This window comes from Mus musculus, chromosome 13 (assembly GCF_000001635.26).
Source record: "Mus musculus strain C57BL/6J chromosome 13, GRCm38.p6 C57BL/6J".
Lineage (NCBI taxonomy): Eukaryota > Metazoa > Chordata > Mammalia > Rodentia > Muridae > Mus > Mus musculus.
The window spans coordinates 47783958-47789831 of record NC_000079.6 but is presented as its reverse complement, the minus strand read 5'-3'; the positions used below and the strand labels follow the sequence as shown (position 1 = coordinate 47789831).

General features: G+C 40.7%; 1 long non-coding RNA gene across 1 annotated transcript; it reads left to right on the top strand.

Annotated features, from left to right (window-relative positions):
• Nucleotides 1–228: 228 nt before the first annotated feature.
• On the top strand, nucleotides 229–5530 carry Gm35928. Its single transcript, XR_382320.3, has 3 exons — nucleotides 229–486; nucleotides 3265–3474; nucleotides 4910–5530. It is a non-coding gene; the product is annotated as a predicted gene, 35928 (long non-coding RNA).
• The last annotated feature ends 344 nt before the right edge of the window (nucleotides 5531–5874 follow it).

Genomic DNA, 5874 nt, shown 5'->3' with positions numbered 1-5874 from the left:
AACACCAAAGAAAAACAAAACAAAACAAAAGGTCCCTATTTCTTTTGTGCTTGTCTTTGCCACTGCAGAGGAAACCAGAGTATCTGGAGACTGACTAAATTATCAGACATGTCATCCATGTGATGGAAGAAATTCTGGTTATAAGTAACAGATAAATAAGTATCAGTAAATGCCGATCAGTATAATGATGGTCAAATCACTTCACCATGTGATTTTTTTTTCCCCCAGAGACTCCGTCTATAAAATGAAGATTGTACTCCTTTTTCCTTGGAACCATAGAAAAGAATGAGTGTTCTTGGACTAGAGATTGGAAATTTAAATCATTGTCAACTGGGACTAGTTTCAGAGCACGGAATGATGTGTGAGACTCGTCTTTTGTGAAAACCTGAAGCCTTTTGCTTGCATCCCTCTCCTCTGAGTACAGCTTTTTTACCCACAGTAGCAGTGAATAATGTCAACTGCCCAGGTAGATGTGAGAGCAGTCAGGTGAGTGCGTTGTATTAAGCATGATAGGCACTCTCTCTGGATTTCCCTGCACACAGCAGGGAAAGGCCAATGCCAGTCGCTCCTAGAGGATATCATCTAATTTCCCCAGTCACTGTCATGTACCAACCAGCCCACTGTCTACAACCATCTACATCCACATTTCATTCCAGTCACATCTCTATGACGTCTGTAGCTGGTGAAGGCTTATCTCGATCGTCAGTTAGAGATGATTTAGAGTTACATTGGCATGTCTTTGAGAACATGGCCCGAGCAATTAAACTGGAGATAGGGAAGACCCCCCTCCCCCCACAATGTGGTCAGCATGATTCTATGGAGAAAGTAAGTGGGGTACCAGCATCTATCTCTCTCAGCTTCATGACTGCGGATACAATGTACCCTTCTGCTTCCTTCACCACACTTTGCTGTCATGATGGACTGCACTCTCAAACTCTGAGCTAAAATAAACTCGTCCTCCTTTAAGTTGCTTTTGCCAGGCATTTTCCTTGGTAACAAGAAAAGCACCTGTTATAAATCCCAAAGAAGGAAGCAATCAAAAGGGGCAGAGTGGATTGTTCAGTGATAGGACTAATTTCCCTTTTTCTTCTAGAGATGATAGTCTGTTCCCTCTACCAAGATGCCATTCCGAAAAGCATGACTTATTAGGAGACCCACAGGGAAAACAAACTGATACAAACTGCATACAATATTTTATTTAACATGAGTTGTGATATTATAGCACTGGGTTCCCTATGTTATTTAGGCTAATCTATACAAAATATGTTAATTAAAAACATTGAAGAGTGAAAATTTTATTTAAAAATATGTAATGCATCCACACTTAGGGTATAGTTTAATCATCCCCCTTAAGTATATGGTGACCCTGGAACATCAAGTGGTGTGACACAGTTTTTTCATTGCCCCTATAGGTGTATGATTGTCCTGGGATATCAGTGTTATGTAATTATATTGAGGACAGACAGCTATCATGGAAGTACTATAAATGGTTTTGTTTCAGAGAAGCCATGAAACATGAAACCTGAGCAGAGTATCAAGTGTGTACTGATGAAGGCAGCGCCATTGTATTAACCTGAGAATCTTGGTGGTATAACACAATCAAAGCAATATTTCCCTGCATATCAGCCGTTGGGAGGGCTGGGGCATTCTGTGTCACAGTATTCAAGAATCCAGTTGCATCTTAGACCTTTACATCAGTGAGAATCTCAGATTCTTCGATTACATTCTTTTCCTTGATCAATGAGAAAGCAGTCTAAGCACAAGTCAATAATATCTCAAGAGGTCTCTGGGGGTCAGGACTGAAAGGGGAACATTTTGCTTTCTCTCACATTCCTCTGGCCAGAACTCAGACACATGACTTCATCTTTCTGCAATGGCATCTATAAAAATACTTTAGCTCTGTAAGAAGCAGCAGAAGAAAGTGGGGTCTGGAGAAAACTAGTGCTGTTTGCATAACAATTTGGAGCCACAATGAAGAATGAATGACTTCATTCCCAATACTGCTCCTAGGTGAAAGAAAGAGGGGTAGACACCTGAATGCAGGAGTAGTCACCCAAATAGAAAAGCAGTTACCAGAATGGAGAGTTAGTCATACGCATATGCAGAAAACATAAGATAAACAGCCTTGGGTGTCATTATCAAGTGCTAGTAACATTTGTATGTGTGTGGCAGGGGGTGGGGGAAGGACTGTATTTTTGTGTTGTATAATGCGTGGTTGTTGCATGCACAAGTGTGCAATGTGGATGTGTAAGCACATGCCTGAACACGCACTGGCTGAAGAAGGATATTGGACACCCTGCGCTACTATTGTCTGCATTGTTCCTTTGAGCCTGAGCCTTGAGCTTGAAGCTGGGCTGGCAGCAGTAAGCTCTAGCAACTCTTTGTCTTCCAGCCCCTAGGACTGGAGTAGAGATACCCAAAGGTCTACCTATCTCTTGCTTCCCCAGGTACACGTCACTGTGTCTGTCTTGGTTTGTGTGTGTGTGTGTGTGTGTGTGTGTGTGTGTGTGTGTGTGTGTGAAACCTTGATATCAACTGAGCTTCCAAGGCACCTTGCTGACTGAGCTTTTTCTCCTGTACTGCATTGTTAAATGATCATGGTCAGGGAAAGGAGGTCACTATCTCGTGTTCCAAAATCCATGTTGGACGTTTGCCTTTTAAATGTATGCTCTCCCTGGAAGGAATAGGAGCACAGTTGGAAAGACACAACTGCATCTGGAAGGTCTTCTCCAAGAGTTAGAGTTGAATATGGGAAGAAAATAGTATTCCTAGAGATCAGAGTAGCAAATACTTTAAATGCCCAAGTGGCAGAAGCATTTGATTAACCCAGGGAATTCACTCCTCAGTCAGTAAGAATTAAACAAATGCTTTCCCATACCTCTTACACATCTCCCAGATCTATAAATTCCCCCTTGGAGTTTAGTTTGTAATAATGCAAATATCCTCAGACTACAACTTCAGACTGGTAGCTCTCTGAAAGGTGATAGACATGAAGCCATAGTAGCAGAAAGAAGAGAGTTGAACACAGGAAGAGTCTCAGGGCAGTAATGACAATGACACATTTGCTATCCAGTGGTGTTCAACCTTATTAAGGAAATGTCTAGAAACACGTAAAATGCTTTAATAGTTCATAAAAATAATTAGCGATCTCAACAACTTTAACAGAATGCATGTCAACGGAATTCTCAAAGGATAGAATCTAATGTGCCCTTTGTCTGCAAAAGCCTGGTTTTCAGTTTTACTTTTTTTTTTTTCTTTTTCTAGAAAGGCTATCAGCTCATAAGGGGAACCTCCTGAGCCTTGTGACTGGAACAACCCAAGATTACAATTGTGACATAGACATCCTCCATCAATTGCCTCCCTTAGGAACAAGGCATATTATCATTATGTCTAGGAGCTTTTTCTTCAGTGGATGCTACCTCTCTTATGAATTCTGATAAGGATTAACAACCATGCTGACCGTGCACTTGACAGGTATTAACTTGGTATCCCATAATTCTTCCTCAGGGTCAGGATCTGATTCTTATTTTGAGCATTTCCGTACCACAAATTAGTAAGGTATCTCCTTTCAAAGCTGAAATGTCCTTGTCGCTAAGTGAGATGACATACTCTGTTGGCTGCTCTAAAATGTAAACACCTTTGAGGAGAGTTACTTTTACTATCTGGGCACGGTGCATATGTTTAACACCTCTGATAGCCGTTCAGGAGCAGAACTGTGCTGGCAGTCCCTATTTCATATACTGCGCACATGACAAATTTGCACATAACGAAGCTAGGTGTGGCGGTACATGCCTATGGCCCCAGCCCCTGGGAAACTAAACCAGAAAGATCTTGTCTCAAAGAGAAAAAGGAGGAGGCAGGGCTGGAGATCTGCTATGTAAGCATGAAAACTAGTTTGAATCTTCAGAAGCCACATACAATGCTGGGCATGGTGGAACATGCCTGTAAACCCAAATACATACACTGCACATACACCACACATGTAATATAACACACATACTAAATAAGTGAGTAAACAAATTAATGAATGTAAGTTCTAAGTACCATGCTCAGCAGGAGGAGTTGCATGAGGAGGATATATATATATATATATATGTGTCTCTAGACTCTGCATGTGGTAAGAAGTCCCACTTTCAAGGTTATTGTTATAAAAGCAAGAATGCTGACACACATCTAATATGCAGGAAGTAGACAGGAAACCAGGAGTTCAAGGCCAACCTTAGCCTCATATGGTCCTTCACACATGCGCGCGCACACACACACACACACACACACACACTTCAAATAGCTCTTAATTAGATGAATGAATAGCTAGAACCTGAGCAGAAGAGGGAGAGCCCCCAGAACCCAGGAAAATATATTCATTTGCTTGTTACAGATGCTTGAGAAAAGACATCAAAAATTACCAGGAATATAATATTTCTAAAGTAGCATATGAGTCTTTTTAATTGCCCAATGGGACTGTTAAAGATCCAGAATGTTCTATGCCAAGAGAAAAGATGTTGCACTGTGGAAGTATTGTTTTCAGCTAACAAAAGCATTCTTGTATACACTTTGTGTCTAGATATGTATGCATATATGTATAAATCTAAGATTATGCTTCTGTTTAGGCCTGTACATATATGCAACATTATAAAAATGTAATTTTTATTATATGCATAAAATATAATTATATAACAAGGAACAATCACACTAAGAAGCTTACTATTAATAGAAGTACAATAAATAAAGGCTTTAATTTTGTTGTGTAGGGCCATAAGTCACCTCATCTCAGGAAGACAACGGGTTATTTCTTTAACATGGAATCTAGGTCATTTCAACATTTTGGAGCCACAGGGTTCAAAGTGCCTGGTAAAGTCCCATATATTTGATAGGTAGAAAATACAAAAACAGCTTTTGTCTTTTACAGATTATACTTACCTGAAATCCTGCTCACAGCTTTGCAAGCAGTCGTCATGAAGCAAATTGTTGGTAAATTAATAAATCCTTTGAGGATGGGAAGGGGGGAAGGAGATTCGCCACAGTAGAAATGCCCTCCTAAAGCTCCCTTCCCACCTGCGCTCTTCCCTTCCAATCTCAAAGCCACCAGCATCTGCCACTTGCTGCAAGAAAATGAACCAAGGAGACACAACTAAGGGAAGAAGTAAAGCCTGATATCTTTGCGGCTGTGTTGGCAGAGTCGAGCCAAGGCTAAGGATTGCTCTGCCAAGTGACCTGGCTTCTTGAACTTAATTTTCCATTCTGTTGGCACCTTCTAGGTCTTCTTCCTCAGACTAGGCCAAGTGAAAAGTTAGAGATCATTAAGCAGAGAGAGTGACATCTTCTCAGGAGAATATTAACCCATGGAGACCTAAGTGGATTTCTTCTAGCTTTTTGTACCTTTGGAATTTTCTGATACATTGGTTGGGCCATGGGATGTTTTCAATAGTTTTAGCTTCTCGGCATAGCACTTCTAACAATTCTGAAAAATGTGAAACCATATACGGAAAGCTGAGACTCCTCTGAGGCCAGTGGCAAAGACTAACGCACTAAATGAGTGATGCTGTTCATGAGAGGGAGAGGGAAGGGGAAAGGAGGGGTGGTGGGTATCCTGGATGCTTCTGAGGTCCAAGACTTTTCTGGTTTTTTTGAGACTCACTATATTTCAGTGTTATAATAAATTAGCATTATGGTGTCCATATTCCTTTCCTTCAGACTCTTTTATGAAAGATAATCAAGACTCTATACAACGTGGAAAAATGAATGAGTTTCCTCTGTCTTGTGATTTCTCACATGGATATTTGTTCTTGTCTAAAAGAAGTAGCAATGGTTGTAACATATCCCTTATATTTGAGGGAAAAAAACCTCCCCAGGTCGAACAGAGTTTCTTTGGGT